Source organism: Lepisosteus platostomus, chromosome 6, assembly GCF_059453375.1.
Source record: "Lepisosteus platostomus isolate fLepPlt1 chromosome 6, fLepPlt1.hap1, whole genome shotgun sequence".
Taxonomy (NCBI): domain Eukaryota; kingdom Metazoa; phylum Chordata; class Actinopteri; order Semionotiformes; family Lepisosteidae; genus Lepisosteus; species Lepisosteus platostomus.
Window position 1 is genome coordinate 61,123,422 of NC_142616.1, and position 12,692 is coordinate 61,136,113.

Here is a 12,692-nt window from a genome sequence, read left to right on the forward strand (position 1 = left end):
GTTTTGATACATCACCTGCTGATATATACTGTTAAAAGCTTTACAGAAATATTATTTAAGGACATTTCCTCTTCTGCGATGGACACCATTTACAGGGTGTACCCCACATTGTACTCATTGCTTGCCCAGAATAGGCACTGGCTCCCTCATAACCAGAAAGGCAGAATCTCTAGACAGAGAAAGATTACTAACAGCAGATGGGATTTCAGTCCATCTTACTCATTTAACTGCAGCAAACTGCTAGAGCTCATCCTGCTGTTTTCCGAAGGACCCAGAACAGCCTTCACATCATCTTGGTAGGCTGCTCAATAACCATTTCTCTATTTAAATGCTGAACTTCGCTGTACTTTTCACTGAACTAGATTCTGTATTACCTATGAAGTCGTGGTGTAGGCTAACAATCAATCTTGCTTATTTATGACATATAAGTCTATCAATCAGATTAAGTTTTCCATGCCTGATGATTTTGCTAACTGAAACAAACTAATAAATGTCACTGTTTTCCTGCAGTGTCATATCTGCTAATATAATTACTATTAATCTTTTGGGTGAAATCAGTGGTGCAAAGCAGAGTTGAAAACAGTATGTACCTCTGTGTACTCCCTTTGTCTGTGCTCATCACCACTGGAACAATGATCAAATAAACGGAAGCATTTCTCTGTCTTGTGTCACACATTTGCTATTTAAGATGTTTGCATGTAACCTGCAATTAATGACAAAGCCAATTCACCGTGTACCAACATTTCTATAGTTCTGAACACCTTAAGCCGTTTGCAACCAACATACCACTAAAATGTTCCAATTTCCTTGTCTTCTGCAAATTTGGACTAGTCTGATTAACACTAAAACAACAATACGAACCCTTTATGTACAAGTCTGATAGCCTTCCCTCAAGATGAGGTTTCTGTTTTACATGAACTATATAACCAGATACTTCATCAAAAGAATGGAAAGATTTTTCCAAACCATTTCTCAAAAGTCTGACATTTATGTTGCCGAATGTTAGACAGAAAGCAATGCAAAACCAATGCAATTCTCAGCGATTTACACTAATTCACAAAGAACGTTTGGCATCAGGAGCAAAGGGCTGAAATTTAGTATTAAACTAAATAGTGTATACCATCTGACGCAAACTGAAGACGGAATTGAAATAAAACTAACAGAGGAGAGCGCATGCCAGTGTGGGTGGATAAAAAGAGTATGAATCCCTAGAGTTTGTGCTGTTGTGCCTTGCTGCATAGAACTAGTCTTTCCTGCAGCCTCTGAATGATGCAACATTTATAAAAGAGTTCCTTCATGTAAAGTATCTTGTAAGTAGGCTATACAAAAGCTACAGTACTAAAAGAATATTCCATACTAATTCAGGCATTGTATCAGAAACACAAAGCACAGGATTGATACTTGTGACTAAACCACTGAATTTAAACTAAAAAAATGTTTTAGGATCAAAGGGGGAGCATAAAACATTTCTGCTGCGGACTGCAGTCTTATAAGCACACGGTCACAAAAAACAGCCTCTCCTACATTTAGCCAACTGTGCCAAATAATTGTTTTTTACAGGCCAACACATTGTGAAAAAAATGACTGAAGATCTGTTGCATGCACCTACTTTGCAAAAGTCCCTATAAATAAAGGCATTTTCACTGCTGTTAAGTTTGGTAAAAGAAATAAACACGCACTTCATAAAGTAAAAATACCTAGTTATGTGTGCAGCTCCATATCTATTATCATTATCATATAACAGTGCTCCAGCCAGCCAATAAAAATGCACAGTCAGTACATATTTTAATGAAGGACTTTCCATTTCATAATTGAAGGCTGTAGAGATGTTTCAGATTAAAGATTAATTTCACAGACCTTCTTGATATTTTTCCATATTCTAAAAACAGTTACTGTGCTGTATTTAATTTAAGATTATCAATGTAAAAGTCTATTTCTGATTTAGGGGCCTCAGTATTTAATGTATTGGGGCCTGCCACTTACAATTCAAAAAGTTTTTGTGTGAATAAAAAAAACTGCAAACAATTTGAAACTTATTGCAAAAAAAAATCCAATGACTTTGTTTTACAAATAATAGCCGGACAATGTTATAAAAGTTAATTTCTTCCAAAAAACAGAATTATGTTCAGGAAATATTTAAAAAGAAACAATTTCAGTCTCCTTCAAAATCAGAATATGGGACAGTGTCACAGTGAAATCCATTCTGTGGAGCTCTTTCTCACATGTTCTTACTCTCCAGTGAGCTAATTGTAGGATTCAGGAACTAAATGGCAGAACAAAGGTCAACTATTACAGCAGATCAACCTGTTTTCTTTACATGACATTCTGAGGAAAGGTAGACTTGGCTCTTCTGTCACCAGGTTCTACAGTAACTTCTGTGAAACTAAAAGATACATGCTCAATAAAAGAATCCTTAAGATTTCTTGTTGAATATACCCAATCTGTTTCCTCCTTTATTAAAAAAACTTGTAGAATATTTGCACCAAACCTAAACTGGAAAATATTACTATCGACTTTGAAAACACTTACTTTCACAGGCAGACTGTCACGAAAGGTTTGAATCGGGATCTGTATCAGAGCGAGGAACAAAGGTTAATTCCATATTAAGTAATATGAAAAGACATTGTTGAGCCTTTGCAACAAATTTACTTGTAAAAACATTAATTCCAGCATTTGTTACCTCTGACACTTTACCTAAATAAAATCCTAATTAAAATGTTTGTATTTAAGAATATTGATGGTAGGGGTATTGTTCTTCTTACTATAAATCTAATTAAAAAGATCTGGAAGATCATCTCTGCATTAACTTTTAAGAACAGAAGAAAAATTAACTAAAACCACATCAGCTTATGGTCTATTATGAAATCCACTATTTAAAAAAAATATCTTTAAACCTTTAGACTGTTCTGTAGCTTATAAACCTAGAGATCCTGCATACTTCATTATGTATCAAGTATACAGCTCTTAGAGCTTGATGCAAAAGAAAATACTAATAACTGATTTTTCCTAAAATATCATTTTATTGCTTTGAAGGTTTTACACCTATAGAAGAGGGCTTCTCTTTGAGTCCCCTTACCCCAGGGAAGGCGCACACCTGTTCCTAAGATGACTGTTGCCCGTCCACACCTCTTTTCCGATTCCTTTAAGAAACATCTTCCTGCAGCATAATATGGACTATTGCAATAAAAATACACAGCACAGAAACATCTTAAGTTTACTGGAGCCAACTTACAGTCGTTCTTCGAATACGCAAGCAGCATAGACCACAGCATCACCATCACCAGCTGGGCTGTTTTAACCCCTCTGTGCAAAACCAGCTCAGCAGCATAGAGCAACTGCGATTAGAGAACCCGCACCGGAAGAAAATGGAAGCAAGCACATGAGCCAATCTGTACATTCACAAAAGTGAAGCAACGCCATTCTCCAGGACAAACAAGAGGAAATGTTCATCGCAGAGTTTCACTTCATTATTTCAAGGACAAGACTGATCATAAATAATATGTATAAACATTGATGAGGGGGTCCTAGGAGCTAACACAGTGCATGTACAATCAACAAGTTTGTACTCTTAAGAGAAAATGTTAAATAAGGTGTGGAAGGAGCTTACAAGCAAGATACAGTTCAAAGATTCAGAAAAAAACAGCTAATCTGGTTTGGTCTGATTAAGGTTCACAAAGTACACTGCCACATCTATTACATTTTCAAACTGCTTTTGTGCACAATGTAGACTTAAAAAATAACGTTAGCTGGACCTCCTCTGCAGCAAGGCTGTCTTATTTCCGACTGTAACAATGGGAACTAAGTTGTGTTACATTAAAACAAAAATCAAAGGTAATAACATATCAAACCCTGACATACACTTGACATTTTACTGTGTAACATGTGTAAAATGTCTTAAACTGTGGAAAATTTCTTAGTTTTTCTGCTTTAAATATTGCAGCATAATGCTAGGGGTCTGGCAAAAGTCACTCCAAGAGAAAATTCAACCGGTTTCAAGGAGAAACAACACCTGTTCCGTGTTAATTTAACCTGGGGAATGAGGGGGATGTGCTGCAGGATTTTTCCCACTCAACAGCCTTGCCCGGTGTCATCCTGTTTGCCAAGCCCTGTGCTCGCAGAGCTGTGGAAAAAAGGCTTGATTTCAGAATCCAACCAAGACGCCTGTGATCGAGCAGCACATGACAATTACAAGCAACATTAGTGGTTAGGCCTGATGGCCAAAAGCAGGGACACCATGGCACTCTCTCAGCATGGAGAGAAACATTCAGGGAAAATATAAAAAGTATAATTACATTAAGGTGAAACACCAATGCATAGAATGTACAGTCATTAAAATGCAACAATAACATCTATTATCAGTGACCTCCTTGTCAGAATAAAAATATTGTATTTTCTTGAAAAAGCCTGAAGGGCTCGTTCCATCTGAACATGTTTTTTCATGCTGTTTATTGCCTTTCTTCTCCCTTGCATTTTTCCTCACCCTAACAACTACCTGCAAGCACGTGGCAATCTCAACTTGGTTCACTGCAAACACCCAAAGCGCCCAAAACATCTGTGGGAAATGCATGCCCAGAGACCCAAAGGTGAAACAGAGAAGACCTTGATTTGAAAACTGCAAACAGGAAATTCTACGAAGTCACCTTCGAAGTGTCAGGTTACATCCATGCTGTATGTCAGATTGGTTCTAACTCCGAGCACTTCTACAGCAAAGAGCTTGTGTAAAAACAAAAGGCACCAAACACTCAAACAGTGCAGGTCTAATATTCTTGTGATTTTTTTTTTTCATTTGTGTGGTTATCTTTAACTGTCTTGCTATTGAATTAAGATTTAGCTATACAGGTACCAATCACTTAAAGTAGTAGAGCTTAGTACTCAATCTCTGCAAACTGAATGTATTCCTTGTTCAGTGATTTCTTTACTCAGTCAGACATACAGGCAGGCAGATAAAACTCCCCCTGTGGAAATCTGAAGTGAATTAGCACACAATGGGTAATGTATCGAACATCCTTAAATGTAAATGCAGAGCTTGTTTCATCCGATTGAAGTACATGGACCTCTCCCCTTTACCACTTTATACTCCTGCAGGCTTCTGGTAAACTATGATCCCATTTTTTAAAACAGTAGACTTATGATGTTTGAACTCCTGCTTTCCCACAACACCTGATTAATGGCTTAAGTTTTATGGTTATTCAGCATTGAAAATGTCATGATTCTTAACCATTAATTTAATTTTGGAAAAAGGTTTCACTGGAATTTCAAAAAAAAAAAATCTATTTGGGTAAAGAGGACGAGATGAGTGATGCTCTCCTCTGCAGTATGCTCCACGTACAGCAGCAATTATCTTGTGGCTACAATAAGAAATGAAGCAGTATTTTACTCTTTTGAACTTTCCTCAGACTGCTGACCAACAGATTCTTTTCTGGTCAGTATATGTCTGCATATGTGCATATTTAAGCAATGGTGATGGTACACTTTAAGTTTCCTTTTCAGCTACAAAAAGAACTAGCTTACTTCAGGTACCTGAATTAGAAGTCAGAAAGCTCATCTTCAATGCTTAGCCCACATTTCATGTACTTTTGAATACATGTAATTTTGTTTTATGACCATTTGAAATATTGAGTGAAGTTTGATTCTAATCGACAAACACACATTAATTAAGTGCAATGAGAAAGTGAATGAATATACTAGTAAATTATTTAGCATCTGGGCAACACGACTGGTAGCAGGTAGCCCCAGCAGAAACACTCATCAACTGAATATTTTTTTTAATTATGAAATATGAAGCAGGAAAAGTACATTCTTAAGAACTTAAGTGTTGTTTTCTGATAAAGTCTCGAATGGCAACATCTGCATTGTACACATGTCTGTAACTGTGTTGTAAAAATAATTAAATAACAGCTGTACAAAAAACTGAGATGAGATGCAACACAAAAACGGGGCTGTTTTCTGCCACACACTAGTGAAGTAGTCCCCTCCCCCTCCTTGTCTGTGTACTTTGCTGGAACTCTCTTATTCTGATGGAACAGTGCCAGTTCACTGCTCCACACACATTGTATTCTTCACAAACATCTTTAATGGTTCAGAGACAATATAGACAAGATTTTGGTTTAAAAAAAGGCAAAAGGTTAGCAGCATGATAATTAAACAGCCTGGACACAGCTTACAGTAGTGTGACCTATAATGGTATCCAATTCTAAAAGCCCCTGAAGAATTTTCAAAACGTGAAGATCTTCGCCTTTTTCTCAAAGTTTTCTGTCTCGCTCTATCCTGTGATGTAATCACATGACAAACAGACCTTTCCTGGTCTGAGCATTCTTCAAGAGTTTCAAAAGCAAAGAGGCCTAGAGAAGGGTGAAAACCTTTTATGATCTCTTAAAACGCACTAGTTACAAAACCAAACACAACTACATAACGCAATTACATTGGTTAACACAAAACTAGTAAAGAAAAAGGTAACAAAAGGCAGTATTTGCATTCATATCTTAACATAACACTTTCAAAATAAAAGTAAAACTACTACAATGTCAGAATTCCATGTTCCAAAAAGCAGAATTATAGCTTTAGCTATTATTTTATAAATACAAAAACAGGAAAGAATATTGCATTTCAGTAAATGAAAGACTAATGTATCAAGATTTAAAATTGCCTGATTTGATGTTTAAGCCTTTAATTGAACACAGAAGGAGTAATTGTTCTTTCTGTTTTTTGGGGATCTAAAATTTTGAAACAAATGACAGCACATGACAGTCTTACAAAGCATAAGCACATTCATTTGCTTCCATAAAAACAACAGCAAGTGGTACTGTGACAAATTTTATGTTAAGAAATTGGAATTACAGCTATCATTCAATCATTCTATAAGGGAACAGACCTCCCTGTCAGCAGTAACAAAACCTACACCACTACTAGGAGTTTTAGACGTAGAATATGGAGCAGAAAAAACGTGCAAAACTAGCAATCAACTGCAGAATGCATGTTTATCATGCTATCTTAACACTCGCTGAGCCTTACGTGCTGATGATCTGAAATTAATGTTGAGATTTTACAGAAAATTCATTAACTTGCAGTCTGAAGTTATAATCACCAACAACAGAAAATTATACATACCAAACATTTTTGCTTAAACATATATTAGATAGGGAATTGTCTGAGAATAAATTACATTGTACGTCTACATAATATAGTGAAGAGAAAAGGGGGCAAATTTCCAGAAGTTAAAAAGAGACAAACTGTAGCTAATAAAAGATGTCTGTACAGTCTAATAATTTTGATCCCATCGACTCACACTGTATAACAGAACCATATTCTTGTCACAGCTTATTACATTGCAAATAACTAATTTACAGTGCCAAGTTATTTAAAATTGGCAACTCGTGTGAAGCTGACATTTATGAACTAGACAAATAAAAGCAAAAGATCCGAATCACAGAAGAGCGGCAATATTTTGCACACACAAACATTTACATAAAAGTAAAAACATAACAATGTTGTAGCTCAAAATGAAACTCATTTTAAACTCAGAAATTATAAAAGAGAAACTAATGCAGTAAAGGGTTTTTGTCCATATGTAACAGTCTTCGAATGTGGGACAGTTCTAATCTTTATATTCTCTTACCTTGTTTACAGCAGGGATTAACCACAAAAGCAAATGTGACTCTAAACCATAGTACTGTTGCAGTTTTATGCAATGATCTTTTGCTAATACATGTGCTACAATATTTGAGAATGCACCTTTAACAAAAAAAAAACAGGTATTTGACAACTGAAAAGTCTGAATATCCAGTACCAGTGTCATTATCATACATTTCTAAAATTATATCTTAACAGATCAGTGAAATGATGCGTCTAAAGGAAACTGCTGTCTTGAGTGCACCATTTTGGCTCCAATTTCTCACAAGTCACATGAAGACAAAGGCCCTGGTTGAAGCCAGTATGGTCTCAGTTTCACTCAGTGAAACCAAAAGCCGGGGAATCAATGTTCAACTTTGTTACTAAGTAGAGTAAAGGTGAAACAAATTTGGAAACATTCTGTGTCAAGTGTGACTTATCTAGTCACGATTCACAAATGGAATTTCCCAGTGTTCAGCTGGCTCCAACGCAAACCTTAGGAAAGATACGAATAACTAAAGGTATCTTAACCAGACAGGCTTTAGACGGGTGAATGTATCTATGTACTACATCGAAAGCGTATGAAGATCATGAGAAACAAATTTTAATGATCATTAAAAAAAACACAGGCAAGATTTGTATACTTAAGAGTAATAATGCCTCTCTTTTTCAATAAGACACATTTTAAAGATTCAAACTTAGGGTGAATAAGAAAAGCCTGACCAAAGCTTGCTATATGCAGACATCTTGCTTCTTGTCTACATCCTGCGTCGCGTTCAAATCTCACTACATCCCTTAACACCAGAGGAGCATTCTCAGCTGTGCCGAAAAGGACTGGAGTTCCTGTTTGTTACAGAAGTGATTTAATGCTTTTGAAATGGTAAAACCTATCCATAGATGGAGTAATTATTGTAAAACCTTATCTTACTGAAGTGAATTGTGAAAAATCCACATACAATCAAGGCTTCCTTTACATACACATTTGTGTTTCAAAGAGAGACAAAAGAACAGTCTCATTTGAAAAAGAATGAGAGATCCTATAACATATGGGAATGGCTGACTGCTTCTGGGCGCTCAAGAGATAAGCCAGGCCAGAGCTGCATTCAAAGGCTGCTATTGTACCCATTTGTACTGCTGCAGCATTAAAAATACATTTAAATGTAAAGCTTTATTTCTTCCATTTCTGTTACAGTGGCATCCACAAATGGTGCTATTTGCTCCATTCTACATTTTATATTCAATTCTTCGAGTTCATCACTATAAATAAGCACTTAATCTTTTCTATGCCACTTTTAGGTAAACCCTAAAAATCCAAAGAAAATGTTCTATTGTTTTATACAATCCCAGACTTCCAACCATTCTTTTTTTTGCAAACTCTGTTAAAAGATTTCAGTTTATTCAAAGAAAAAAGCTGTTTTAGTATCTAAACATTTCCCACCAAGAATTACGCCTGTAACGTAGTCTCCTGTAGAAATCAAGAAGCGTTTGTGAAGAATCCTAACCCATAAAAGACACACAAATCACACAAGGGAGGAAACTGAACTTTAGGAGGATATCAGAATATTTTACCAGTTACAAAAAGAAGAATCACACACAGGAACAATGAGACAGAAGACTAATCAGTAGCTGACTCACTGGATGTGTGGAAACAGGGGCAAACTAACTCAAACAAGAAGCAGTGAATGAAGCATGTCAGTGCCTTGAGTTCCTCATTTAAAGGAAATTCGTGATTTGACTGCAGTAAATTAAAAATCACTTAGGCTACAAGCAAACAAAATTAAAGAAAACATTATGTATGCAGGAAGTATCAAACAATTCTGAGAGGTTATTAAACAAAGCTCTATGACTAGGTAAAAGCCTATAATTGCAGTGTCATGTATAATATATTAAAACATTACAAAGTTTATACAGCAGAGCAGCAAACATTGCTGGTTAAGAATCAACCATCACAAATGACCTCTGACACAGAACTTCTCAATACAACCATCTGGCATTTTAATATTTTCCCATGGCTCCAGTTGCTATTTCTACCAAATCATTAACACAAAATAGATCAGCTCTCACTAAAAAACAACATTAGAGGAATTGGGCCCATTTCAACTGACTAAACAAAACAGCAACAACATTCACAAACAAGGGTTGATCTGAAGTGACACATTAATGACACCCCTTGATTTTTTCTGCAATGTTGAAATTCAATATCAGAGAACGGCTGAGCACTAGAGAATGGATTTCCCATTGTGAGAAAACCTCAGACCCTAGGAATCAGCCCCTGAAACATGAAAGTGCTTTCTATCCCAGATTTGTAACTGTGAAAACCCAGGAGAAAGTGGTCAAAAACAAAGGATAGCAACTTAACTATATACCTAAGGATAATATGGAACTAAGTATGTGCCTGTTAGGGTCTTGTTTACTAATGGGTAAGGATATCAAAGCAAAAAACTGAAGTGGAAACTTGGAAAATCAGTCAGGACGTGCAGGGTGGAAAAGGAAATGAACAATTTAATATTGAAAGGTATATTCAAATATTGAATCACCTAATTTGGAAAACTGCCAACATCCATAAAATGACTCAAGGGTGGCTTTAATTAGTAACCCACTTCCAAACTGGTGTACATCACGGCCTTGATATCCCTTTCAGCTTTAAAAAAAGACTTTAAATGATGCTAGATACCCTGTGAACTCTTACAAACATCCGGCAGCGAATGGCCCTGTGGGTGGAAACAATAGCACACTGACTTATGGCTCACACACGACAAACTAAAACCAAGCTGCCCAACTGGGACTGCACCCGCTTGAAACAGTACAAGAGACGTAATGGAGGACACCCCGGCTCTGTAGAATCCAAGCAAATAGATCAAGATTGAAGTCTGGAGGCATAAAAACTTGATTTTGCGTTTCCCCACAGGTGGAGCACGAAACGACTTCATCGTAAAATACTACAATATGTCACCTTTGGTGTTTGGAACTTCTGTAATACACCAGTTTTTTTCTTTCGATCGCTGTGCCCCGAATGAACAGTTGTTCAAAACCTGTCTGTCAGCGCCTTGAAAAAAGACTCAATCAAATTCAGCGGCCTTCGACGTTGAGCGTTGGGCAGGCAGATAAGCCCCTCCTGGTCGTTAAGCAAAACCGAAAATGTATTTAAAAAAAACGGTGTGTGGATGCAAGTCTCTCAAAACTTTTTTTTAAAACTTTTTTTTTGGTAGAGCCAGGGGGGGGGGCATGCGCATTTAAGGGGGACAGTCCGGCGTGGTGGGCACATTTCCCTCCCTTACAAGTCATCACAGCTTAGGGCACAAATGAACAAGCATTGTGATCTCTGTCCTTGTAGGCTGGAAAGTCTCGGCTAGATCCTGCTGGCTCTGCAGTGCTGCTACAGGCCTGACCTCCCTCTCTCTCTCTCTCTCATTTCATCTCACTTGTTGTTGAAATAAAAATGGAGGCTAAAAAAGGAAACAGGAGCTCTTCACAAATACCACCCATTTCTCCCTGGCGCTACTGAGGTGGGGGAGAAGGAGAAAATCAAATCGCCCAGCGTTCAGGAGTCTTTAACAGCACTTCAACTAAATGCAATCAAGAAAATAAAAACTGGGGCTGACGGGCAGCCTGAGGAGCTAAAAAGCCATTCTGCTTCTATTAAAAGACGTTGTCAAAAACAGGGAACTGGGTTAACTTGGACACAACGAAAATAGAAAACAAAAGTAGAATTTCAACACCGTTTTATCTCGTATCAGATTAGTAGGTATGCATATTTTAGAATCGAACAGGAAGCGTGATTGGTCGGAGCTAACACGCTAAATCCTATCCAAAAAAGTGAACGTTATTTATTGATGACACTCAAATTTCTTAAATACTACCTGATTTTCCCCAGCCCAGCAATTCACATGGTCAAATGTCTGAACGCCAGATGACTCGCAGTGCAATACAAACCCTAAAAGTAGCTAACTCAATTCAATCTTCGCTAGTTTCAGCTATAATTTCACCTCATTTAACATTGTTGTGCATTTGAAATCCTTCCTTTTCCTCACTATAACATGTATTCAATATCCATGTTGATGCTGATGAACAACCACATTTTATATTTCTAACAATTAGAAATCGCTGCCTATGCAATATCAACGACGTTTATAATTGTTTAAATAAACTCCACATCTGTGGTACAATTTCAAAAATAAAATTGAAAGGAGCATTGTTTACATTGAAACACTGCATAGCACGAAGCCCAAAACCAAAAATAACTGTCCCTCACAGCTTAGGAAATATTCTTCTGCAAATTTTTAAAACATTTATACACTCAAATAAACATCTTGCAACGCCCTGTAAGCATGAAAGATGTAATCTTTCATTTGGACTACCATCACATAAACCTCAGATTTAAAAACCTCAAGATCCAGCTAAATCTGACAAAAATCGTTCAAATATAGCCAGACTTACCTATAAAGGCCTCTTCACCCCAGTTCAAATCGAGAACCCGCTGATTTTGTCCTTTGATCTAGAAATATTCCAACATCAAGGCAAATCTAACAACAAGGCCCTTAAAACCACCGCGGCGTTTCCTGCACTCGGTACCCGGGAAGGTGGCTCCTTTTTCCCGGGTAGCTGACAGCCTTCTCAGTAGCCCTTGCACAGGGGGGAAAAGTTTTATTCCCTGTTCTATCGCAGCCCAAGCACCTCCGTGGGTTGTCTACAATCAATTCCTGGTGTTTAAATCCGTTTATAATAGTGTTTTTAGTATTTATAACCGGTGTTTATGAAGGGAGATGTACTGCTCTATGTAGAGTTAAGGCTCTGATTCTCTCTCAGCTCCTCAACATTCGCAGTGCCGCCCATCCCCCTCCTAACCGGCATCAACCGCGGGAGCCAGCGAAACTGACACACAACCAAAACACGGGGATTCCCAGCCGTCGACGCAGGGGCTCAAAAGTGGGCGGCCCTGCGATCCCTCTCTTGTTTGTGATTGGCGGAACGGGTGTCTTTCAGGACAGTTGACTGGAACGGAAAAAGCCTACTGGAACAAAACAGCGCCGATAGTCCCGTTATTTCTTCCAAAGGGGGAAGGGAAGCCCTCTCGAAGGGGGTGG

General features: G+C 37.5%; 1 protein-coding gene across 3 annotated transcripts in view; it reads right to left on the reverse strand.

Moving 5' to 3' along the window:
* The window catches only part of setd5 (SET domain containing 5), a 41,969-nt gene extending 29,487 nt beyond the window's left edge, over positions 1 to 12,482 (reverse strand). For 2 of the 3 annotated variants that reach the window (XM_088636726.1, XM_088636724.1), the window contains exon 1: positions 12,046 to 12,482. The gene's annotated coding sequence lies outside the window, so the exon portion shown is untranslated. Of the gene's footprint in view, positions 1 to 2,529; positions 2,569 to 3,232; positions 3,845 to 12,045 lie in introns of those variants that run through there. The other variant, XM_088636725.1, reaches the window with a different exon arrangement.
* Between the last annotated feature and the right edge of the window lie 210 nt (positions 12,483 to 12,692).